Below are 27151 nucleotides of genomic sequence, written 5' to 3'. Positions count from 1 at the left end.
GTCATTGTGGGATCCTAAGGTGGAAGGTCTGGCTTCTGCAACTGCTTCCCCGCTGAACATGGGCACTGACAGATGGATCCATACTCCCAGCCTCTCTCTCTCTCCCTTTCCCTAGTTGGGCAGGGCTCTGGGGAAGCGGGACTCCAGGACACATTGGTGGGGTCCTCTGCAGCTGAGTAGATCCCATTGTGTATATATGAACCAGGACTTGAACTATTAGACATCTTCATGTTTTCAAGATTAGGCAATTACAAATTTTGCTGCTTTGGCCCTTGTGAAAAATTAGATGTCCAAATGTTTAGGGGGCTTATTTCTAGGCTCTCAACTCTATTCCAGTGGTCTGTGAGTCGGTTTTTATTCCAGTATCAGGCAGTTCTGCTTAGAACACCCCCTATAATATAGTTTGAGACCTAGAAGTGTTATATCTCTTGTTCATTTTTCTCAATATTGTCCTAGTGATCCTAGGTATTATATCATTCCAAATAAACTTGTGTTGCTTTTGTTCTGTTGTCTCAAAGAAATTTGGTGCCACCTTGGAAGGGATGGCATTCAATCTCTATATGGATTTGGGTAGAGTGGTAATTTTGACAATGTCAGTATTACAAATCCATGAGCATCTTATATCTCTCCATTTATTTGTGTCTTTTTTCTACTTTCTTGAATAGTGATTCATAATCTCGGTATACAAGTCTTTAACCTCCTTTTTAAATTTATATTTTATTTTATTTTTGTCTCCAGGGTTATCTCTGGGCTCCATGCCAGCACTACAAATCCACTGCTCCTGGAGGCCATTTTCCCCAATTTTTCTGCCATTGTTGTTGCCCTTATTGTAGTTGTTATTGTTGTTATAGCTGATGCTGTTGACTAGGACAGAGAGAAATTGAGAGAGGAGGGAAAACAGAGAGGAGGAGAGAAAGATATACATCAGCTTCACCACTTCCAAAGTGACTCCCCTGTAGTTGGGGGAGTTGGAGGCACCCAACTACACCCAACTACACCCAGGATCCCTACCCTGGTCATTACACTTTGCACCATGTGAGCTTAACCTGCTGTGCTACCGCCCAGCCCCCTTTTAACTATCTTTGTTACATTTATTCCTAGAGACTTGTTGCTGTTACTATAAAGGGGATTGATCTCTGAATTTTATCTTCTTCTGATTTTGTATTTGCATAGAGAAAAGCCACTGATTATTCTTCTTAACCTGCCATTATATTGATTAATAAATTCCAGGCGTTTCCTGCTGAAATACTCAGGATTTTTTATGTATACTATCATAGCATCTGCAAATAATGGCAGTTTTACCTTTTCGCTTATAATTTTCATTTCTTTACCTCCTTTATCTTGTTTAATAGCTATAGCTAAGACTTCCAAAACTATGTTTACTAGTGATGGTGATAGTCGCCACCCCTGCCTTTTAACTTGATCAAAGAGGAAAAGGCTAATTTCATTAACAACTTCAATTCCATACATGATATTGAATGATTGAAAATAAATTGGACTTTTATATCTGAAGTAGCTATTAGGGAAAACGTTAAGGAAAATAATGTTTGAGAGTATCCCTAATACCAGGCAGAATTTTAGTAACAAACTGAAGTTAAGCACATCCAAATATATGTAGTCAATATGTCTTGACAGATATATAGCTTATTTTATTGTAATGTGAATACACTTTATACACACTTACCACTTAATATATATATATATATATATATATATATATATATATATTACAAGTTCATTTGCTTTCACTATATATACTACATATATGACTGAAAACATCTGATGGTATATATATGTGTGTGTGTGTGTGTGTGTGTGTTTTCAATAAGAATTTATAAAAATTACACACATTTCTTTGTTTAATTAATTTATTTAATGATTTGATAGAGATTGAGAGAGAAGAAGACAGAGAAGGAGAAAGAGATACATCTTAAACACTGCTGCACTATTTACAAAGATTTCTCCTTTCAAGTGGGGGCTTGGGGCTTGAACTTGGCTCCTTGCACATTGTAATATGTATACTCAACCAGGTATGCCACCATTTGTCCCCTGTTACACACATTTTCTTCTTTCTTTCTTTCTTTCTTTCTTTCTTTCTTTCTTACTTTCTTTCTTTCTTTCACAAGAGCACTACTCAGTCCTGGCTTATAGTGATGCACAGGCTTAAACCTGGGACTTTGGAGCCTCATGCATGAGAGTCTGTTTGCATAACCATCTACCCCCACCCTTTTACTTAATATATATACATATACATATACATATACATATACATATACATATACATATACATATACATATACATATACATATACATATACATATACATTATTGGATAGATACAGAGAAATTGAGAGGGGACGGGTTATAGAGAGACACCTGCAGCTATACTTCACCACTCCTGAAGTTTTCCCCTGCAGGTAGGGACCAAGGGCTTGAACCTGGGTCTTTGAGCACTGTAGTGTGTGCACTTGACCAGGTGTGCTACTACCTAGCCCCAATTTACACACGTTCTGTACAACTTCACTCACCTTCTTTAATATGGATTTTCAGGACTAGACTGTAACTGTTGTTGTCAATAACTTCAAGATGATTTGTTTTCATTTGTGTAAAATATTTTTATATGGTAGCAATGCATCAGAAATAAAAGCACATTATATTTCTCAGCCTGATTCTTTGGAGAGTGAATGTCATTATTATTCTTTTAAAATATTTTATTTTATTTTAATGAGAGAGAGGGAGGGAGAGAGAGAGAGAGAGAGAATGATACAAAGGGAAAGACACAGGCAGAGAGAGGCCAGAGCACTGCTCGGCTCTGGTTTAAGGTAGTGTTGGATATTGAATCTGGGACCTTGGAGCCTCAGACATGAGAGCCTTTTGCATAATCATTACGCTGAGTCACCAGCTCTGTCATTATTATTCTTACTTACTTCATTAAAAAAAAAAAATTCTGACGGGCCGGGTGGTGGTGCGCCTGGTTGAGTATACATGTTATAAACCACAATGACCTGGGTTCAAGTCCCTGTCCCCTTCCCTCATCACCACCCACCCTGTCCCCACTTGCGGGGGGAAAGCTTTGCTAGTGATGAAGTAGTATTTCAGGTATCTCTTTGTATCTCTCCCTCTCTACCACCCCTTCCCCTCTCAATTTCTGGATATCTCTATCTAATAAAGATAATAAACATTTTTTCAAAAGTTTGCATTTAAAAACATTATTTTTCTACATAAAGACTCAGTTTAGGTATCAATACCCATAGGACTCTTTGCCAGCTCCATAAACTATTTAGGTCACCTTTTACTTACTTTTCTGATTATGTCTATTACCCTGCTTTGTCTCTTGAACCATGATTCTTTTTACTTGAGTTTTATTTTAATGGAGTGTGTGTAAGTCAGGATTTAGTTCAATAAAAAAATATCTCTAGGGGCTGGGTGGTGGCGCACCTGGTTGAGCACACTGGTCATGCCCTGGTCCCCACCTGCAGGGGGAAAGCAAGTGGTGAAGCAGTGCTGCAGGTGTCTCTCTGTCTCTTTCCCTCTATGTCACCTTCATTGATTTCTAGCTGTGTCTATCCAATATATAAAATATAATAAAAAGAATGCAAACATATCTCTAATAAATGTACGCAACATTATAGAGACTTGTTCTGAGTCACAGAATGGCAGAAAATACACATTGGAAATGCTAGGAGTACTTCTGTTTTGCTTGAGTCTCTCCATTCTTCCCACAGTACTCACCTTCCCACTTTAGATCTTAGCCTTCTGAGATACAATGTAAATGAAGCAGACATTTCTATCGTGGGTGTCTTTGACGTTTAGAGTCGTAAAGATGCAGTGAAATATAGTCAACTTCAATGGCAAGTACTAAATCTAGTTGTTTAAGTTGTTGCTATGTGATATCATTTCCTGAGTGTTTGCCAGTTTCCCAAGTTGAGGTCTAGGCCTACCTATACACTTACTTAAACTATCTCCATACTTCCCTAATTACTTATAAGCAACCAAGGGAGAGTGATGATGCTTGTAATAAAGAACTAAAAAAGAATTTTGAATCTGTGAGGTAAATCCTCAGTTATATCTGAATGAGAGATGAATATATGTTATCAGTTCGGGTTTAACATATTAATTCCATCCATCATACTTTCCTCTGAAAGTTCCACTCCCCATAATGCAGAAAGGTCTCTACCTAATTTAGCTAAATAATGGTTAACTTAATTAATCATAATAGTTTTCCATGAATCCTCTAAAGGCCACTCTTGTTCATTTTGAAATAATTCACAATAATATTTTAATAGAGTATGAACATGTTCTAACTCACAAAGCCAAATTGAGATGATATTCCATGGTTTTATCCTTTCATGTTACTAAGGGTAACTATTATACATGCTTATTGTTGATTGTCAGTTATAGTTATATTTGGCAAGTATGTAATGCAATTATATGTGTATCCATACATACTTTACCTAAATGTGCACATATGTTAAATTATACATATACATAAGTATATGCTGTATGTACAAAAATACAATATATAGACACTTAAAAATATAGTACATGCATACATACTCCAAGAGTAGCAAGAAAATAAAAGTGCTAACACTTTTAAATCCCATTCTAAGTTTAAATGAATTCAATACTGATTTTAATTACAGTATCTATTACAGATGATAAAAAAGCAATGCTTTGTTTTACCTACTAGACTGTGAGCAACTTAAAATGAATAATACTGGAGGAAGGGGGTGGATACAGACCTTTGATGGTGGGAATGGTGTTAGTATACACTCCTATTTTTTTTTTTTAATTTTTTATTTAAGAAAGGATTAGTGAACAAAAGCATAAGGTAGGAGGGGTACAACTCCACACAATTCCCAACACCCAATCCCCATAACCCACCCCCTCCCATGGTAGCTTTCCCATTCTCTAGCCCTCTGGGAGCATGGACCCAGGGTCGTTGAGGGTTGCAGAAGGTAGAAGGTCTGGCTTCTGTAATTGCTTCCCCGCTGAACATGGGCGTTGACTGGTCGGTCCATACCCCCAGTCTGCCTCTCTCTTTCCCTAGTAGGGTGTGACTCTGGGGAAGCTGAGCTCCAGGACACATTGGTGGGGTCGTCAATCCAGGGAAGCCTAGCCAGCATCCTGGTGGCATCTGGAACCTGGTGATTGAAAAGAGAGTTAACATATGAAGCCAAACAATTTGTTGAGCAATCATGGATCCCAAGCTTGGAATAGTGGAGAGGAAGTGTTAGGGAGGTACTCACTGCAAACTCTAGTGTAGTCCTGCTTTCAGGTATATATTTTATAGTTTATGGATACATGTGCACATAAGCTCTCTCTCACAGAAACTGGTGTATATCTAGGTTATGGGACTTTGTTAGAAAGTGAACTACCTGAGATGAAATTAGAGTGTACTATTAAAGGAAAGGTCTCACCCGAGTAATGAAGCTGAAGGGTTGTCATTCCACACGTGAAGTCTCTGGATACATTCTGAGGTAAAGCATGTTGAGGTAGCAATCGTTGCTCTGGTTAGGTTGTAATCGGCAGATGCAATGTTATTTGGTTTGGATTGGGAGATGCATACGGGAAAGTGGGCCCTATCCAAGGGTTCCAGGACTGGGGGAAGTAGGGGCTCTATAGTGAAGATGTGAGGTTCCTGCTATCTTAGGGTTCAAAAAGACAATCAATAGTTAATATTATCATCACATTATTTGTTAATTGGGTTAACTTTGAAAAGTCCCTTTGTTATGGTTTGCTGGACAGTACCCAGTATCTTGTATATAGCTGTGCTATTGGAAGCTTCTAATCTACTTGGTCTAGGCTTTTGAGAGAGTCCGCATATCAAATACATAGCCTATATATTAAAAAGATTCAGTTTGTCTTTTGAGAAACTTTGAGACATACAATTGATTTCCCCCTCTCATATTAATTAGCTACTGATTTATATGTCTACATTTTGCTAGGAGTGTACATAAACACCATTCCCACCACCAAAGGACTGTGACCCATCCCTCCCGCCCACTCCCACACCCCACTGGCCCAGGAAGCTACATGCCTACCCCTCACCACTGGGTTTTTACTTTGGTGCCCTACTTACAATTTGATCAGGTCCTGCTTTTAGTTTCCCTTTCAGATCTTCTTTCTCAACTTCTGTTGATGAGTGGGATCATCCCATACTCATCTTTATCTTTCTGACTTAGTTCACTTAATATAATTCCTTCTAGCTCTGTCCAAGATGGGTCAGAGAAGGTGGGTTCATTGTTCTTGATAGCTGCATAGTATTCCATTGTGTATATATACCACAGCTTTCTCAGCCACTCATCTGTTGTTGGGCACCTGGGTTGCTTCCAGGTTTTAGCTATTATGAATTGTGCTGCTATGAACATAGGAGTACACACCTCTTTTTGGTTGGGTGTTATGGAGTCCTTGGGGTATAACCCCAGGAGAGGAATTATTGGGTCATATGGAAGGTCCATGTCTAGCCTTCTGAGAGTTTTCCAGACTGCTCTCCACAGAGGCTGTACCAAAATAGGCATACAGACCAGTGGAACAGAATTGAAAGCCCAGAAATAAATCCCAACACCTATGGGCATCTAATCTTTGATAAGGGGGCCCAAAGGATTAAATGGAAAAAGGAGGCTCTCTTCAATAAATGGTGCTGGGAAAACTGGGTTGAAACATGCAGAAGAATGAAATTGAACCACTTTATCTCACCAGAAACAAAAATCAACTCCAAATGGATCAAAGACCTAGATGTCAGACCAGAAACAATCAAATACTTAGAGGAAAACATTGGTAAAGCACTTTCCCACCTAAACCTCAACGACATCTTTGATGAATCAAACCCAATTGCAAGGAAGACCAAAGCAGAAACAAACCAATGGGACTACATCAAATTGAAAAGCTTCTGCACATCCAAAGAAACTATTAAACAAACAGAGAGACCCCTCACAGAATGGGAGAAGATCTTCACATGCCAGACATCAGACAAGAAACTAATCACCAAAATATATAAAGAGCTCAGCAAACTTAGCCGCAAAAAAGCAAATGACCCCATCCAAAAATGGGCAGAGGAAATGAACAAAACATTCACCACAGAGGAGATCCAAAAGGCTAACAAACATATGAAAAACTGCTCTAGGTCACTGATTATCAGAGAAATGCAAATCAAGACAACACTAAGATACCACCTCACTCCTGTAAGAATGGCATACATCAAAAAGGACAGCAGCAACAAATGCTGGAGAGGATGTGGGGACAGAGGAACCCTTTTACATTGCTGGTGGGAATGTAAATTAGTATACACTCCTATTAACTTACAGTCTCACAAATAACTAATTAATATGAGAGGGGAAAAATGGATTGAATGTGTCAAAGTTTTTGATGCATAGACCATAGGCTATTATATGTTCCTTTAATCTAAGCACTTAAGACTTCAAATTGGTAATCAGATCAAATTTTAACAGTGGGATCAAATTGTTAATACATTTCTAATAACGACTTGCTCTTTGAAATATTAAATCTCCTAAAAGCTTAGACCAGGGTGAACAGAAGCAAATGTATCCTTTATATGATACAGCTATTATAAATAGCAGAAAAGGACACAAATTATGGTGAGGTCTTACATAATACAACAAATCCTAACAATGAGATTTTCAAAGTTAACTTAATTGCCAAATTATTTGGTTATAGAAATATCTATTGCCTTCTTAAACCCTAACACAGCCCATACATCTCCCATTACTGGAACCTCTAGGGTAGGGCTCACTTTCCTGCATGCTTCTTTGAAGTCATACCAACTGATACTGCACCTGCTGATCCTTAACCTAATCAATGCAAACAGTACCACCTCAGCATGCTTCACTTTAGACTGCTTCCAGAGACTTCAAAGTGTGGAATGTTAACCCTTCAGATTCATTACTGTGGTAAGACCTTTCCTAGCTCATAGGACTCCTAAGTTTAATTTCCAATTTTGGATGTCTCACTTCTTAAAAAACCTCAAAACCTAGATATAGGCCAGGGGCCATGAGATAGGGCATATGTGTATGTATCCATAAGTCATTTTTGATGTATGCCATTCTTACAGGAGTGAGGTGGTATCTCAATGTTGTCTTAATTTGCATTTCTCTGACAATCAGTGACCTGGAGCAGTTTTTCATATGTTTATTAGCCTTTTGGATCTCCTCTGAGATGAATGTTTTGTTCATATCCTCTGCCCATTTTTGGATGGGGTCATTTGTTTTTTTGGTGCTAAGTTTGCTGAGCTCTTTGTATATTTTGGTGATTCGTTTCTTGTCTGATGTATGGCATGTGAAGATCTTCTCCCTCCTATGTTCATAGCAGCACAATTCATAATAGCTAAAACCTGGAAGCAATCTAGGTGCGCAACAAAGGATGAGTGGCTGAGAAAGCTGTGGTAAATATACACAATGGAATACTATACAACTAAGAACAATAAACCCACCTTCTCTGACCCATCTTGGACAGAGCTAGAAGGAATTATGTTAAGTGAGCTAAGTCAGAAAGATAAAGATGAATATGGGATGATCCCACTCATCAACAGAAGTTGAGAAAGAAGATCTGAAAGGGAAACTAAAAGCAGGATCTGACTAAATTGAAAGTAGGGCACCAAAGTAAAAACCCTGTGGTGAGGGGTAGACATGAGGCTTCCAGGGCCGGTGGGGGGTGGGGGTGGGTGAGTAGGATGGGACAGTCTTTTGGTGGTGGGAATGGTGTTTATGCACACTCCTAGTGTAGTCATATAAATCACTAGTTAATTAATATATGAGGGAAAATTAATTGTATGTCTCGAAGTTTTTAAAACACAGACTGAGTCTTTTTAATATATAGGCTGTGTATTTGATATGCGGACTCTCTCAAAAGCCTAGACCAAGTAGATCAGAAGCAACCAATGGAACAGCTATATACAAGATACTGGGTACTATACAGCAAACCCTAACAAAAGGACTTTTCAAAGTTAACCCAATTACCAAATAATGTGATGATAACATTAACTATCCATTGTCTTTTTGAACCCTAAGACAGCAGGAACCTCACATCTCCACTATAGAGCCTATATTTCTACCAGTCCTGGAACCTTAGGATAGGGCCCACTTTCCCACATGCCTCTCCCAATCCATATCAAATAATACTGCATCTGCTGATCGCAACCTAATCAACGCAACGATTGCCACCTCAACATGCTTCACTTCAGACTGTGTCCAGAGTCTTCATGTGTGGAATGACAACACTTCAGCTTCATTACTCGGGTGAGACCTTTCCTTTCATAGTATACTCTAATTCCATCCCAGGTGGTTCACTTTCTAACAAAGTCCCAAAACATAGATATAGATCAGGTTCTGTGACAGACAGCATATGTTCACATGTTCATAAACTAGTGCAAAATATATACCTGAAAGCATAAGTACACAGAGTTTGCAGTGAGTACCCCCCCCCCAACACTTCCTCTCCACTATTCCAACCTTTGGGTCCATGATTCTTCAACAATTTGTTTGGCTTTGTATGTTAACTCTCTTCTCAACCACCAGGTTCCAGATGCCATCAGGATGCTGGCCAGGCTTCCCTGAACTGAAGAACCCACCAATATGTCCTGGAGCTTCGCTTCCCCAGAGACCCACCCTACTATGGAAAGAGAGAGGCTGACTGGGAGTATGGACCAACCAGTCAACGTCCATGTTCAGCAGGGAAGCAGTTACAGAAGCCAGACCTTCCACCTTCTGCAACCTACAAAGACCCTGGGTCCATGCTCAGAGGGATAGAGAATTGGGAAAGCTATCAGGGGAGAGGATGGGATATGGAGATTGGGTGGTGGGAATTGTGTGGAGTTGTACCCCTCCTATCCTATGGTTTTGTTAATTTATCCTTTATTAAATAAAAAATAAATTTAAAAAAGCAAAAAAAAAAAAAAGAAAAGAAAAGAAAGAAAAAAGAAATAAAAATGCTCCAAAAGTTACTTGGCAAACAAAGGTGAATGACAACTATCAGATGTCTTCAGTCACGTGTGGACTATAGATAATGAAAGCAAATGAACTTCCAAGAATTGGTAACCAAATTGTTTCTCATACTTTATAAGAACTATGGTGGTTATCAGGGCAGAGCGCAGAGAAACTTTAATGGTGGGTACATTGAGTTATATATACAGACATATAACTGTGAAACTATACTCCTGAAATCTTACAGTTTTGTAAGCCAACCTCAAATCAATAGCATGTGAGAGAGAAATAGAGTGTCCATAAAAGGAGTGTAAGACATGTCCTTGACTACAAATAATTCATACCCTAGTTTACAGTCTATATATGTAAAAATATAACTTAAGTTACAAAGTAATTTTTGGTCAGTATAAAATGAATGGTAAAAAGAATATATAAGGGCCCGCAGAATAGTTCATTTAGTTAGTCTATTGTTTTGCCATGTGTAGGACCAAGGTTTGAGTACAGCTTCCATCACATTGAAGGATGCTTCAGTGCTATGATTTCTTCTACTATCTCTGTCTCTGCCTTCTCTGTCTCTGTCTAAAAAAAGGAAGAACATATATGTTAACAGGGTTACGTTGGGATGGCTACTGAGTATTTTTGAACATAGAATGATTATAAATAGATCATAATATGTATGGGATTTAAAGTACTTTATAGAGTGAAGAAATTCCTATTTAATCTTGAGCATATGATAAATAGAGAGCTTGGATACAATTTAAATCACATCACTTAAGAGGACCCAGAAAAATTACTGTGATGTTGATTAAATCCCTATTATTGCTCTACAGGATAAAACAAATTAAGTAAAAATGATGGTACCAAAGTAATTTAAACCTCACCTTGTATTTTTTATACTAACAACTGATGAGATTATTATATCCAAGTCATAAATAGAAAATGACAGAAAATTATATAAAGTGGCAACAATGGTAACTATATATGAATAGCAAAAATAATAGTTCTACAAGGGACAAAAAGCTAAACCAAAGGACCACAGAAATTTTAAGAAAATCTCATTTACCAGAGGAGAGAACCAGGTAATGAGCAATAGGAAGTAATGAGCAGTGTTCTACCATTAAAAGGATGATGCAAATCACATGTGAATCACAATCCATTTTAAGAAGAAACACACTGAGGAAAATGAATGGTTTGTGCTTACAGTAAGTCTACTGAGATTACATTTGAAATGTAGTGTTCAGTGCTGTACACCTAACTCATTATCATGAAAGAAAGAAAGATCAAAGGGAACATTTTTGAAACGGATTGTGAAATATATTTGTCCTGGCTAAAGAGAGTAATTGTACATAGTCTCTAAATGCTCCTTTAATAATCCCATTAAATTTCTTAGATACTATAATTGAATGTGCATAACATTTTCAGCCATTTAGAAAGTTTTTTTTTTTAATTTCAATTTGCAAAAAGGCTTTCTAGTAAGTGTTATCAAGCCATTCCAGATGCACGCACATTGGTGGTGTTCATCTGCCTTGACTTTGAGCACAATATAAATCACAGAGTTAATGGCATAGCTAGAACTAATACTCTATTCAACTTTTATATTTTGCCCTATGTTGGGATTCATGTTTAATCAGAAAATTATACTCTGTTTTTATTCACAAGAAAACTCTGAAAATTGTTCATTGCTTTAGCTAATGCCTGATGGTGGACTATAAAATATGCATTTATGTAAGTATTCTGATTGCTACTGATGCTATTTCCCTAGTAAGAGTCATTAAAGAAAAGGTTTATGCAGTGCAGCTACCTATATAAAAACATTCCTTTTTCTCTTTAAGTCAGATTGATATAGTAACATTTCATGTGGTGTCATCTCATTGTCAATAAAAAAGCCACCTGCACACTGAATTTTAATTCAGCACTAAAATGAAGATTATATCTTATAAAGACAAAAGGTAAATATACATGTCTAAAAATATGCATTTAAAGTCATTCATTTTAACTTTTCTATGATGAAAGTGTATAATATTCTGTACAATAATTATACTATGTTAATCTTCCCATGAATTTTTTCTTTTCCAGTTTGTGCTTTAATTTTATATAGTATAGTAAGCACTGCTTACAGATAAACAAATGTATCACACAAATCACCATTCTCCTTATTTTACAGTGTTTTAGTAGGAAGAGATGTGTACATGCATACACTACTACTACTAGGATGACTATGCCTATTCCTTCACCACATCCACTTTTTCCTCTGAAAGAGATTATAGATGTTGACTGGAAAAAATACATCTTGACACATTCTTGTCAAACTTGGAGAGGGGTGTTGATGAGAGAAACATTTACCACTATTGCCGTAAAATTAAATTATAAAATACCTTATTATTTGGATGAGAATATATCATATTGTATAATAAAATGAATTAAAAGACTTGAAAAGAAAATTCATGGTATTTAAGTTATAAAAATAACTATTAAGTATTATAATAAAATATTAAAAAATGAATTAAAAAGATTACAGATCCTATGTTTGTCATGTTTTATTTTACATGAGTTTATAAAAGGTACCTGACCATTTGTTTTAAAATTTTTTGTTTGTTTGCTTCTGAGATACTAGAATACTAGGTCAGCTCTGGCTATGATTATGTTAGGGACTGAATTTAGGACATTATGAAGACCTAATACACAGCCACTGTGATATCTCTCAATACCCAGTACCTAGATATGTTTTTCAGATAGAAACAGAGAGGCACAATGTGGGCAACAATGGTACAGACCGACCCACTCTCCAAACGGAGGCTGGGTCAACACACCTGCCACTCCAGGAAGATTGGTTCTGAAGTGAGTGAAGCCTATAATATTACTAGTTATGATCATGAATGCAAGCTCAGACCTATAGGGATGCAGGGGTTACACAGGATCCTGTCCTGAATATGGGCCCCAGATCAGATCAATGGGGTTTAAGGTTAATGGTATTGACATACTTTTCCCATAACAGGGAGCTACTCTCTTCTCTGATCCAGCTTTCTAGTTCTATTCCCAACTTTGACACAATCTCCCCAGACATACTTTTGGCCCACCTGCATGTTAACTGTTGGGCTTAGGCAGAAATTATTAAATGAATGGGTGGGTCCCTTGGTATATACCTAAAATAAACCTCCTACCTTCTTCCAAAATGGAAACCCCAAATCTCATTTGCTATATTATTACCTTTAGGTTCCTGATTATCAGACAATTTGTTCTGCTTTATATCATAATACTTTTTAGCCACCAATTTGCAGATGCTACCATAACTCCAACCTGATTTCCCTGGGCAAATGACCTCACCAATGTCCCCTGGAACCCCAGCTCTCCACTAGGGAAAGACAGAAACAGGCTGAGAGTATGGATTGACCTGCCAGTGTACATATCCAGCAGAGAAACAATTGCAGAAGCTAGACCTTCCACCTTATGCACCCCATAATGATACAGGATCCATACTCCCTGAGGGATAAAGTTGATCACTACTAAGTCAATAAAAAAAGATTAAAAACTGTTTCATCTGTAAAACTTACCTTCTTGATCTATTATTTAAAAGTAGTTAAATAAATTATTGTTCCCCTTCTTAAGCCTGGCCACACAACAGCAGGTTCTTTGTGTGAATTCCAAAAGCATTTTTTACTGGTACCCAGTGTGCAATAGAAGTGGAAGACATGGCCTTCTGCCATATCAGCTGTGTCTTCCCCAGCCCTCCTCTGCCTCTGCCTCCCACTCTGGAAGTCCCACTTTCCTTCTCCCTTTGATAAGGTGGGACAGGAGTGGGTCTGAATGCTCTGGCAACAGGGAGGAGGGAAGATACTGGTCACACTGTCACTCTGCTCCCACAGTGCAAGTGTTCCTGCCTTGAGCCATTTGCCCTGCCCCTCCAGTGTGAGGGGATGATGGAGAGCAGAAGACTTAGTTCCAGGCCAGAAACACAGATCACTGTTCAACAAATTCTTCTCCCAGCCTACTTTGGTAAACTGAAATGTTGGGGGTGAAGAGAAACAATCACTATTTTTTTCTTTTTTTTTTTAATCTCGTAAATAATTAAAAGACAAAGAAACTCCCCCCCAAAAATAATAAATTATTGTATGTGAAAATTTTGGGTAACTAAAAGAAAGAAAGAAGCAGAGAGGCAGAGAAACAGGGGAATAAAACATAGGACTAGTTACCTTTAATAAGGTAAGGAATAGGCTTGAACCTAGATCATACACATGACAAATCAGAGCACTATCCAAATGCACTATTTTGTTGGCCCTTCCTGGACATTTTTAAAGTGCTTTATGTGCAGGGAAGATAGCACAGCAATTTACACAGCAGACTTTCAAACAGAGGCACCAGAGGTACCAGCTACGATCCACTCCACTGTACCATCATAAACTATAGCTTAGCAGTGCTCTGGAAAAAAAAAAAAAGCACTTAAACATGGCTTTCTGTTATTTTATGTTAACCTAAAATTCATACTTTTTGACTCATCACACACTATCAGACTGAACTTTTTGTTGTCACTGGTGCTTCACCATTCTTGTTTGACTTTTTCATAGACAGAGAGAGACAAAGGGAGAGAAAAACATCATAATACCAAAGCTACATAAAATCTTAAGGAAAAAAAAAACATTCCAGGGAGTCGGGCAGTAGCACAGCGGGTTAAGCTCACTTAGCGTAAAGTACAAGGACCAGCGTAAGGATCCGGGTTCAAGCCCCCGGCTCCTCACCTGCAGGGGAGTTGCTTCACAGGGGGTGGAGCAGGTCTGCAGGTGTCTTTCTCTCCCCCTCCTCTCTCCATTTCTCTTTGTTTTATCCAACAATGACAACATCAATAACAACAACCATAAAAACTACAACAATAAAAAAGGGCAACAAAAGTGAAAATGAATAAATTTAAAAAAGAAAAAATCATTGCATCTGCTAAGATATACTGATTTTTAAAAACATTTTATTTGTTTATTATTGGATAAAGACAGAAATTGAAAGGAAATGGAGAGGTAGGAGAGAGACACAAACACCTGCAATACTGCATCACCACTCATGAAACTTTCCCCCTGCAGGTGTGGACCAGGTATTTGAACCTGAATCCTTGCACACTGTAATGTGTGTGCTTAACCAGGTGAACCACCACCCGGTCCCTGCTAAGATATACTGATTTTCTCTTCTATCTTCCTCAAAGACAAGGATATATAATCAGATCAATTCCTGTTTTCCTTCCTATGACAGATCTTTTCTGAATAAGTAGGGTCCAATAGTGTCTTAGACATTATTTTATCTCCAGTCAAAATTATTTCAATTGTTTTTAACCTCTTCTTATCATTTTGTAAAGTGGAAAATGCTAAGAGTAGAGGAAATATCCCTAGTATTCAGCAAAGGCCCTGGGACATCTGAACTTTCAATATGCATTTGAATATTATAAATAAGACAAGGATAGAACAATGATAGTATATAATCTAAAAAAAAAAATGACCTCATTGAAGGAATGAATTATGCAGACCAGTCTCCTATTTCAAAACATTTAGTATGTGGAACATAACTTTTGTCAGACTAATCTTACTCTGACTTCTTCTGTGAAAGATTACAAGTGGTTTATCATGTCCATAGGAAGTATCATGCTAGGTGCTGAGTTGTCTGTCTCACTATATTATTTCTGTGTATGGAATAAAAGAGTAGTAGGTCTAAGTGTTTAACTGTACATACTTTTGCCTTTTTTGTTCTAATGTCAGATATGCAATATCATTATTCCCCATGATGGGACCAGGTGCAAGCCCCTGGTCACCATGCATGGGGAAAGTTTTGTAAGCTGTGGAGCAGGGCCACAGGTATCTCTCTGTTTCTCTCCCTATCTTCCCCTTCCCCACAATTTCTGGCTGTCTATTTCCAATAAGTAAATAAAGATAATAAAAAATTAACTATTAACTCTAACAACCCTTGTTGGGACTATGTGTAAGCCTGATAGAGCTTAGGGAGAACCACCCCCGTCCTTGGATGGAGGTCTGAGAAAATAACCTCTTGGTAAGTCTCTCTCAACCAAGGTGAGCAAAAGGGGGTAAACTCAGACTAAGTTCTTTCCTTCTTGACTCTCAGGCCCACAGAAACCCCAATACTTCCCTCCATTAACTACAGGCCACATGGCCGCAGATTCATTTATTCAAAGTCACCTTCTGGTCACAGAAGAACACACCTTATCACACACTTCATCACACACCTCAGACCTCAGACAAGAGAAATGCCAAACTATATGGCTTTTTGATATTCATCTTCTTTCTGTCTCACCCTATGGGTTTAACCCCTATGCTTCTCTCAAATACCTTTGGATAATTAAGTTGCTTGCGTCATGGAGAATAACTGTCTTGTATCTCATCAATTCCTGTCATACCAGCCCCCTACCTTAGGGGCATGCCGACCATTAAGAAACCTGTAATTTCTGACATACTTCAGTAATAATTCCCTTAGTTTGTTTTTCTGTTTAACTCATGTCCACCTTGCTAATAAACGAGTTCTGAGTTCTGAACACATTAAGAGCTCCCTGGTGTCTTTTACTTCGTGTCACCCCTGTAGTGAGCGAGAAAGAACCAGTCCGTTACCTTTCCCCTGGACATCACCCCGCCAGAGACCCCGACAAACCCTGACAAAAGTAGACCCTTTACTGGAACAATTTGCTAAATTTTGGGTTTTCATAAAAGTTATGAAGGTTTTTTTTTTTTTTGCATAGAAAAAATACACCATGATTTTTCCACGAAACCAATACCAACCCCTGTATTAATAAAACATACCATCACTAGGGACAGTATTATATCATAAGTCAATACACTAAAATATTTATTACCCCTCATATAAATGAGAATAGAGAATTGATTTTAAATGTGGAATATAAAATTGCAAATATAAAAAAAATAAAAGAACATAAAAGAACAAAAGTATATAAGCAGTCATTTTGGGGAAAATCTTGAACCCATAAATATAAGCAGAATATGTATTTTTTTTCTTTGAGGCATCTGCGAGAGCACACATATGATCAGAGGACACATGGATATCACAGGTTGAGATTTTTAGAGGAAATTTTGACATTAAGCCAGAAACACCCCTCCCCCAAATATGATTTTAGATTATGGATCAACTAGAAGTAAGCCTGATATCTTTTACTCTAGATAATGGGAACTGTGAAACTGGCAGTTAAATTGCATTAAGCTTCATAAGTTATGCCCCTGAGTGAGATCATCCCATATTCATCCTTCTCTTTCTGGCTTATTCTCACTTAAGACATTTCTTTCAAGCTCCAGTCAAGATAAAAGTGAAAAGTGTGACTTTCTCTTTTTTAATAGCTGATATATATATATATATATATATATATATGTATATATATATGTATATATATATATACATATATATATATATATCACAACTTTCTCAGTCACTTATCTGCTATTGGATACTTTGGTTGTTTCCAAGTTGGAGCTATCACAAATTGTGCTGCTCAGAACAGAGGTACACACAGATCTCTCTAGATTGGTGTATTTGTTTTCTCAGGAGATGGTTTCCAGGTCACAGGGTAGGTTCATTTCTACCCTTCCGAGAGTTCTCCAGATTGCTCTTTACAGAGGGTAGACCATTTTATAGGCTCTCCAGTAGTGTAAAGTGGTTTACCACCCCAACCTCTCCGGTATTGTTGTTACTGCCTTTTCTGATACATGAGACTCTCACAGCAGCAAAGTGGTATCTCATTAATGTCTTTATTTTGATTTCTCTGATAAAAAATGAGCTTGAGAGGCCAGGTGGTTGAGTGCACCTGTTACAGTGCACAAAGGCCCAGGTTCAAGCCCCCAGTTCCCACCTGTAGGGGGAAATCTTTACAAGTAGTGAAGCAGTGTTGTAGGTGTCTCTCTGGCTCTCCCTCTGTATTAACCCCTTCCCTCTCAATTTCTGGCTGTTTCTATCCAGCAAATCAAATAAAGATAATAAAAAAAAATTAAAGTGAGCTTGAGCATTTTCCCATAGTCTCTTGGCCCTTTGGATCTCTTCTTTGGTGAATGGTCTGTCCATATTCTCATCCCAATCTTGGATGGGGTTGCTTTTTGTTGTTGTTGCTGAGTTTGGTGAGCTCTTCTGTATATTTTATTTATTTATTTTTCTGATGTATGGCATAAAGGGATATTTCATTTTGTAAGGAGATTCTCAGAGTGGTGGTTTCTATAAAGGGGAAACCCTTCCTGATTTTGGTCTGTTGGAAAAAAGCAAAGGATGGTAGAGAAAGAGGACACAAAAGGGGCTAGGGATAGGGGGCCTTTCAGGTCCTGGTACATGATGATGGATCTAATTTGGAGATGAGCATATTTTGCAGATTTTTTTTTATATGATGGAAAATTGTGTCCATGTGCCAATAACTGTAATGTAAAACATAACTTCCAACTTAAAAATAAAGGGGAAAGAAATATGGTGAACTAAATGAAAGAAAGGAGGCTGGGTTATAGTGTACCTGGTTGAGCATACACAGTACAATTAGCAAGGACCTGGGCTCAAGTCTCTTGTCCCCACCTGATGAGGGAAAGCATCACAAGTGGTGAAGCAGTGCTGCATGTGTTTCTCTGTGTCTCCCTTTCTTTTCTTTATCCCTCTGGGAGTATGGACCCAGGGTCATGATGGGGTGCAGAATGTGGAAGGTCTGGCTTCTGTAATGTCTCTCCCTTTCTATGTTCTCCTTCCTCTCAATTTCTGGCTGTCTCTATCTAATAAATAAATAAAGATGATAAAATTTTTAAAAAATGAAATGAGAGACAAAGTAAATTCATGGGCCTGAGAAATTATGGCCATAAATATGCTCACTATGAACCTGCATTCTGGAAATACACAGCTGATGGATTTGAGTGCCTGCGTTACATTGGCCTAAGCTTACTTTCAATATCTCTTTATTTTCCTGACAAAAGGAAATGCAAGCAAAGTCCATAGTAGAAAGTTTTCAGATCTTGGTCCATGGGATACCTTTACAGATACATTGCCAATTATAGTGACCAGCAAAGAACCAAATTTAATCAGACAAACATGTAAAAATCATGACATAAGCTGGAAAACCAATATCAAATGCAGATCATTAGATATTTTATGTATGGAAATCTCAAATACAGTTTATAAAATAATTGTGCCTTCCTACTACATTAAAAAAGAGAGACAGTCATTATAAATATATCTTTAGAGAATAGGGAACACCCCCAAAAAAGCAGATTTCTGTGAGATCTTTCTGACTCAAAAAATAAAAGATTAGAAAAGTTTCATCTTATATCTCCCCCATACTTTAAGGAAACAGTGATTATGTTATATACAAATCACATCTGGAATTCAGCCTGAAAAAATACAACTTCAAAAAGACTGATCAACTTAATAAAATATGGCCAGCAGTTTTAGTAAATGTTGAACATTAGAAATTTTAGAGATCTCACTAATTCTAAAAGTACAAATAGAATCAAAACTCAACCCCAAATATGGTTAGTATTGAACACCTGTTATCCTTTTATTTCTTTCTAAAACAAACTTATTAGGAATTCCTGCTATGATGATGGCATATTTTGAACACTTCTTAGAATAAATAATGTACAGGAATCATTCAAATGCATATTTAGCGGGAAGCCATCTGGCTCCATGTGAATTTATGAATAGTTCAGCTTGCTCAGCTAGTCAAAAGTAAAATCTGGCACTTGGAATTATCATGTAGATTTGTGAGAGCATTATAAAAAACCTGCTTCTATAAATCAATGATGATTGACACATCTAGCATAGTTTTTTTTTCTTTCACCATAGATTGACTGTACTTAAACTGTGTAAGCATGCTTAGTTTTAGAAGCCATTATAATGCAGATTGAATTAGAACATGCCATGTCCCATTACAATCACTGTCTTCAGGCTTTCGACGCGAGGTGGTGGTGCACACTGTTGAGTACAAGCATTACCATGAACAAGGACCTATGTTTAAGCCCCTAATCCCCACCTGCAGGAACAAAGCTTCATGAGTGGTAACTTATTACTACAGGTGTCTCTCTCCCCCCCCCCCACACACGTATTTTCTCTGTTCTATTAAATAAATATTAAAAATAATTATTTAAAAACAAAAACACTGTATATAAAAAGAGAATCATGGAATCGGAGTTTATTGTGGTGAACTCTATGATGTGGCATCTAACTCTTTCAACTCCTAGGAATGTTGTCATTAGATAGCTTTCAGCTATCAGCACCACTCATGAGTCTCCTCAGTCACTGAAAGCTATCTTACCTTATATAGTCCTTTCCAAGATAGCATTACTCAATGATGAATAATGCGAAATACAAATGGTGATCACTTAGATCCAGCTAGAGATAATACCAGAGTGTCATTCTGGCATCAGAGAACCATCTGGAATTATTTTACCAAAACTGGTGATGGAACTGCATCACATTTAGACTTCTTCCTACTGATTATACCTACCTCTGTCCCCTGTTTACACAATTAGTAGTTGTGAAGGCACTGCCTCAGAAATATACTAAAATCTAAACTCTAGCAGAGATTCTGCCTTCTAAGAAAACTTGTAAACCTACAGACAGACATTATCTAACTTTATCACTGACCTAAAACAAGGATTTAAAGGGTTTAAGGAAACTCGTAAATTGTCTTCTACTCACCTATATTAAATGCCTAGATATTAGAAAGCTTATTGCCTCATGAGAGAAACCCACCCACTCGATTACTGGACAAAGTAATTCCTAACTGCACCAAGATGAAATGAGTATGGATAAATAAACCCCAAATGTGTGATTATAAAGAAATGCAAATAGAAACACTTGTGAACTTCCAGAAATAAAAGATAAGTAGTATTATGTGAAATGAATTCAGGAAATTAAAAAGGTGATACATGAGTCAGGACAAAAAAACAAACAAAATAACCATTGGAGTTCCTTTAAGCTCAATAAAGAAGGTGTTCCAAAGGAGTGATCAGTCTTGCTTGACAACCCTGAAAGTGACCAGATTTCTTCAAATAGAGATTAACTTGGAAGAATAATAACAGAAAGGAGTGAAATTAAAAACTGAAAGTCTGCTAAATTTATCAGAATGAAAATCACTGGGAATACTCAGAAGAACAAGTTCAGTAAAATTATGAGGTGACAGGGCAAAGTTTGACTGCCTGCATTGAAGACTGAATGAGATATGGTAATTTAAGTACAGTCAATTTGTCCTAGAAATTTTAGTGTAAAGATAATCATTGAAGTAATAGTTAAAAGAAGTAGAGTGAAAAACAACTCTAAGTTAAAAAAAAAACTGCAAATAAACTAGTAGTGGCGAGAAATTATTGGTATAAGACTAAGAAAAGAGACTTGTTGGGAGTGATGTTCTTTTTTATGAATATGTAAAATTACAAAAAATCAGTATTGCTAATTAAATGTGCTTTAAAAAAAACACAAACTGGGGGCTGGGTGGTAGGTAGCACAGTGGGTTAAGCGCACATGGTGCAAAGCTCAAGTACTGGCTCAAGGATCCCAGTTTGAGCCCTTCGGCTCCCCAGCTGCAGGAGGGTCGCTTCACAAGCGGTGAGGCAGGTCTGCAGGTGTCTATCTTTCCTCCTCTCTGTCTTCCCCTCCTCTCTCAATTTCTTTCTGTTCTATCCAACAACAATGACAGCAATAACAACAATAATAACAATGATATAAACAAGGGTAACAAAAGGGAAAAAAAAAAGCCTCCAGGAGCAGTGGATTTGTAGTGCAGGCACCAAGCCCCAACAATAACCCTGGAGACAAAAACCAAAAACAAACAAACAAAAAACCCACACAAACTGGATGTTCATTTGAGGTAAGCATCTTCTGAAATTTTCTGGTCCTGTAACCCATTTCAAGTTGTAACTTTCCTAGAGTCACTAGAATACTGGCACAGAAAAAAGACTGCAGAACTATAGGGAACATTATGACCTCATGATAGTAGACAATAAATGTTTAATCTCAGCTAACAGGCATCAGCTATTTGTTTTTGTAGATGAAAATACTACCTGTGATATTACTAATGGTGTTCATTAATTTCAGTCTCTTAACCATGGGAACTCAATAATATACACATGAGACTACGATTTAGGATAAATGTAATGATAATAACTCATAGAAAACTTTTTGGTTGCACTACTTTCCCTTAGCCCCAACTTTCAAATTTAAACATAAGGAAAATTCCTATTTATACCACCTTTAATGAAAGTGCGTGTTGATACTAAAAATCCCCTGGGACTGTATCGTGATGTATCTGGAAATGTGAAGATTCAATGTACACTTTGGAAAACAGTAATGAGGGAGGGACCAGTCAGGGAAGAAAGATAAGAGACAAAGATTCATTGAAGAAGGCCAGTAAAAAAAAAAGGAAAGAAAGAAAAAAATTATTGGTGATGAGAATGCCAAAGAACTTCCAAAAACAAAAGCGATAATCATTAACTTTGGTTTCTTTATTTTTCTGACACATCCCACATTCCTCTACCTACTTTCTTGAATAGTTATAATTCTTTAGAGAATTTTTTTTTACAGGGCCAGATGGTGGTGTACCTGGTTGAGTGTACATGTTACAATGTGCAAGGACCCCGGGTTCAAGTCCCCAGTCCCCACCTGCTGGGGGAAAGTTTCACCACTGGTGAAGCAGGGCTGCAGGTGTCTTTCTCTCTCTCTTTCTCTCTCTTTTCTCTATTTCCCCCTCAATCTCTGGATGTCTCTATCCAGTAAATAAAGATAATAAAAAATTTAAAAGAATTTATTCACACATAAAATGCTACAAGAGGAGCATCTTTTGGATTGCAGGAGTTAGGTTGTAGGTATCAGCAAAAGGGAGTCTCAGACACATGACAAATTACATGTTAAAGGATAGGCAACAAAGGAGTAAAAGGAACCTAAGTGATCAATAAACATATGCCTGGAGAAGAATATCGTGTCCTTTGGGTCAAAAAGGATGAAACAGAGGTATATTAAAGGCAGGAAGGAAATGAAAGACAACTAATGGTAGGTTTCTCTCATATATGGAATGTAGGAAATTGAAACACATGGGCTTGCAAAAAAAAAAAAGATAAAGATTAAATTGTCTAAAGACTGTGAGAACTATGGTGGTTATAAAGGAAGTGAGGTGGGGTGTGGGGGTATGTCACAGAACTTTGGTAATGGGTGTGGTGTGGTAACTAAAACCCTCAAGTCGTATAATATTGAAAAACATTTTAAATTGCTAATAAAGTAAAAAAAAAGATTCTATTAACTTATGGAACTGTGATAAATTCACATGCAAGCTCAACAGAACTAAACAGGCAGAGTCATAAAACAGTCATAAAGGCATACTACAGGCAGATAGATATATGATCTCCTATTAAGTTGTAGCCATATAAATCACTATATAATTAATATGAGAGGGGAAAAATTAAATGTCTCAAACTTTTTAATGCACAAACCATAGGCTGAGTCTTTGATATGTTGACTCTCTTAAAATCTTAGACCAGGGAGAACAGAAGCAACTTGTGGCACAGCTATATACAAATAATGTCAAAGGACATAAATTATGGTGATGTTGTGTATGATACAGCAAATCCTAACAAAGGGATATTTCAAAGTTAACCCAATTGCCAAATAAAGTGATTATAGCAATAACTAGCTATTGTCTTCTTAACTCTCAGATAGCAAGAACCTCCCACTTCCTCAACAGAGCCTATATTTCCCCCAGTCTTGGAACCTCTAGGGTGGGGCTCACTTTCCTGCATGTTTCTCTCAATTCATACCAAATGATATTGCACCCACTGAACCCAGCCTGATCAATGTAAGGAGTACCACCTCAGCATGCTTCACATCAGACTGTATCCTGAGACGTCAGGCATGGAATGTCAACCCTTCACCCTCATTACTCCGGTGAGACCCTTCCTTTCATAGTATTCTCTAATTCCATTCCAGGTGGTTCACTTTTTAACAAAGTCCCAAAACCTAAATATACACCAGGTCCTGTGAGATAGAGCATATGTCCAAATGTATCCATAAATTAGGGCAAAATATATACCTAAAAGCAAAAGTACACAATAGTCTACAGTGAGTCAGTATAAAGTTCATATCTACTTAGACTTAGATACCCTCCTCACCTACTTCCAATTACAGTTCTCTCACTCACTCCAAAGCTAACCTCATCAAAGCAAGGACTGCAAGCTGAATAAGGGCAAGAGACTGGCATACTTTAATGATGACTCTGTCACTATCAGGGCACCCCATCAGCTGGAGTCCTGAGATTCCCGAACAGACATGATGGGTCTAGACATCAAATAAATCCCTATCAGGAACAACAAAATAGACCCCTTTGTGCCCCCCCCCCCATAGGACCTTGTCCTCAACTTAGATCAACAACAGTAGAGAATGTTCCATCCTCCAAAGGGAGGATGGACAACATACTATATGCTACACCTGAGGAAGATGGGTCACTATTGGGGCAGGTTGGTCTGTACTTTTAATGTGCTCTGGCCAATTATTTCCTTGGGTAGCAGAAGGTTTCTAGTCCCCAATTTTATTAACAATATTTAAAAGTTCTTTGAGGGAAAGCATACCAATGGACTTAATTTGCTTTTTCAAATTCCAAGGCTAAAAATAATAGGAAAGAAGTGAATCAAGTAAAATTTCATTTATCATTACAGTATTTCTCAACCTATAAATGAACTGAATGTTTACTTAATTTTCAGTGTTTTTTTTAAGAGATGTTTGCATCAAGATGTAAATGTTTAAATTATTTCCAGGACAATCAAGTATTTGTCTTCATTGAACAGGTAAATGGAAACTATTAAGAACCATGTAAATCTCCTGCAGAGAGAAAAGAATAGATACTAATGGAGAAAACACATTTAAAAAGTCATTCATATTATATTTAACTCCATAGCTTTGGCTGTAGCAAAGATTTTAAAAGCCTTTAAGGAGGCTGGACATTCAACAAATAGAGCAGTAACACACCATAAAACAGTACCCCAAAAATATAGACATTAGGGACTTCTTTCTTGTATGCATTAAAGCATAATTGGAAGGATCAAATTCTGGCAGAGTACTGAAAAATGACAGTAGCAGATGGATTACATCAGTCTGCAGCAACTAGATATGAATTGCCCTTTGTTAATGACTGGATTTTATACTTTGCAAGGTTACTAGATACAAGTAGCCTGGGGCTTCAAAATATACACTATTTCTGCAATCAGCCAAAGAGGAAATAGTAAGCCTGTTAACTTTAATTATCTACTTATAATTATGTCATTGGGATGAATGCATTTAAACATAAATGTCAATAATCATACTGTATTACAAATGAATGATAATATTGACGAATGTCCGGGCACAGTATTCCTAGTTCTCCTGGTTTTACAAATATAAAACAACAAGGAATTGGAAATTTTATTGTCCCTTTATTCCAATATTTAACCTACCTCAAATTTTTGGCCTACAAAGTAATAGTCAAGTTAACAAATTTTAATGATGTGAAAAGTTTGGTTTGTTATTCATGTAGCTAGCTAGCTCTGCAAGGCAAAGTCCCTGGTACCTTCTGACGAAAGTCTGGTGTAAAATATCTCATAATGCATTATATAATGTATGTGCATTTATTTGTAGTTAATATGTGATTAGTGATTAACTCATCAATAAGTTATGATTGCATTTAGTTACAAGTTAAGTTCTTTGGAAAGCGACAGCTTATGACTTGAAATAAAAATGATAAATCAAATGTCATAAATATAATATATATATATATGACAGCTGAGTTAGGTACACTGTTGGTGGAACTACCTCAAGACAAGAAGCACTGTCAGATTCACTGGGACAGGTAAGATTTCAAAGCAACTAAAAGTTACACATTGTGCATAATTATGATTAAAATGGTAACCACTAATTTGTCAGAATCTTTCCCTGACTACAGAGAAAAGGCTTATCTTCAAGACACATAATGTGATTAAGGCAAGAAACAAAAGTAAATTGTGTACAACTGTAAAACACCAATATTAAACCTGCAAAACAGGTATCTGATGTATATAACTTGGGAGGAAAAGCTACATAGTCATGTGGTTGGGGCAGAAATATAAATCTACCAATATCCATGATGGCACAAAAGATGGCACTAAGTGAAAATACATGGAGATGAGAAGCATTTTTCAAAAATATGGCTTTGAATGTGAGGTTTCAGTCTTGGGCATACTACAGTATTTCATCCTTTCTTCCCCTGTGTGTATAGTAACAGTTTTAAATAAGAATTTATGAATAATGAAATTGTAAAATGATCAATGTAAACACTAAAAACTTGAGTAACAAAGGAAGCAATACTCTCATCTTACTGGTATTGTTGTCTATTACTGGAATATAAAATAGTAACTTTTAATAACTCAAAACACTTAAGATTAGGAGAAAAAGATAGTACTGAACATTAATAAGTGGCATCTGCATATAACATACTCTAAAAATTCTGTATTAAATCATTAAATATTAGGAATAGCTACTATTTATCTTTTTTTGGTGTGTGTGGTGGATGGGGGGGTGGTAACCTTGGAAAAAATAAGAGGGTCTGGTGGTAGGCATAGGGTTAAGCACATATGGCACAAAGGCAAGGACCAGAGTAAGGATCCCATTTCGAACTCCTGGCTCCCCACTGGCATGGGGATCACTTTACGCATGGTAAAGCAGGTCTGCAGGTGTCTGTCTTTCTCTCCTCTTGTCTGTCTCCCCTCCTCTCTCAGTTTCTCTCTGTCCTATCCAACAACAAGAGCAAAAACAACAACAATAATAATGACAACAATAAGAGTAACAAAAACCACAACAAAATGGAAAAAATGGCTTCCAGGAGCAGTGGATTCATTGTGCAGGCACTGAGCTCCAGCAATAACCCTGGAGGCAAGAAAAAAAGGGAGAAAGAGAGGGAGAAAGAGGCACACATAAAAACACAATATAATGGATGGTTACAGACCAGTCTACCAAATAATTATTTTCATCCTGATATATAAATGTGTAAAGACAAAAATAAGTTCTTTTTTCAGTCTATTCACGTTGAAACAAAAAAAAAATCAGAAATCTTGTTATATAGTTATTGGATTTTGATATGAAGCCATTTCATATATGTGCTTACAGCAAAAACAGGAACACATAACTTGGGATACCAGCCAATTCTTTCTTTAAACTGTCATCTGTGTATTTTCTCAGTCTTCATTTTGTATCTTTTCTGCTGTCTACCT

General features: G+C 37.2%; 1 protein-coding gene across 1 annotated transcript in view; it reads right to left on the bottom strand.

Annotated features, from left to right (window-relative positions):
• Nucleotides 1–27151, bottom strand: part of TNNI3K (TNNI3 interacting kinase) — a 428191-nt gene that overhangs the window by 392524 nt on the left and 8516 nt on the right.

This window comes from Erinaceus europaeus, chromosome 11 (genome assembly GCF_950295315.1).
Source record: "Erinaceus europaeus chromosome 11, mEriEur2.1, whole genome shotgun sequence".
Lineage (NCBI taxonomy): Eukaryota > Metazoa > Chordata > Mammalia > Eulipotyphla > Erinaceidae > Erinaceus > Erinaceus europaeus.
Note: the sequence above shows the minus strand (reverse complement) of the source record. Positions and strands in the feature narration are given on the sequence as shown.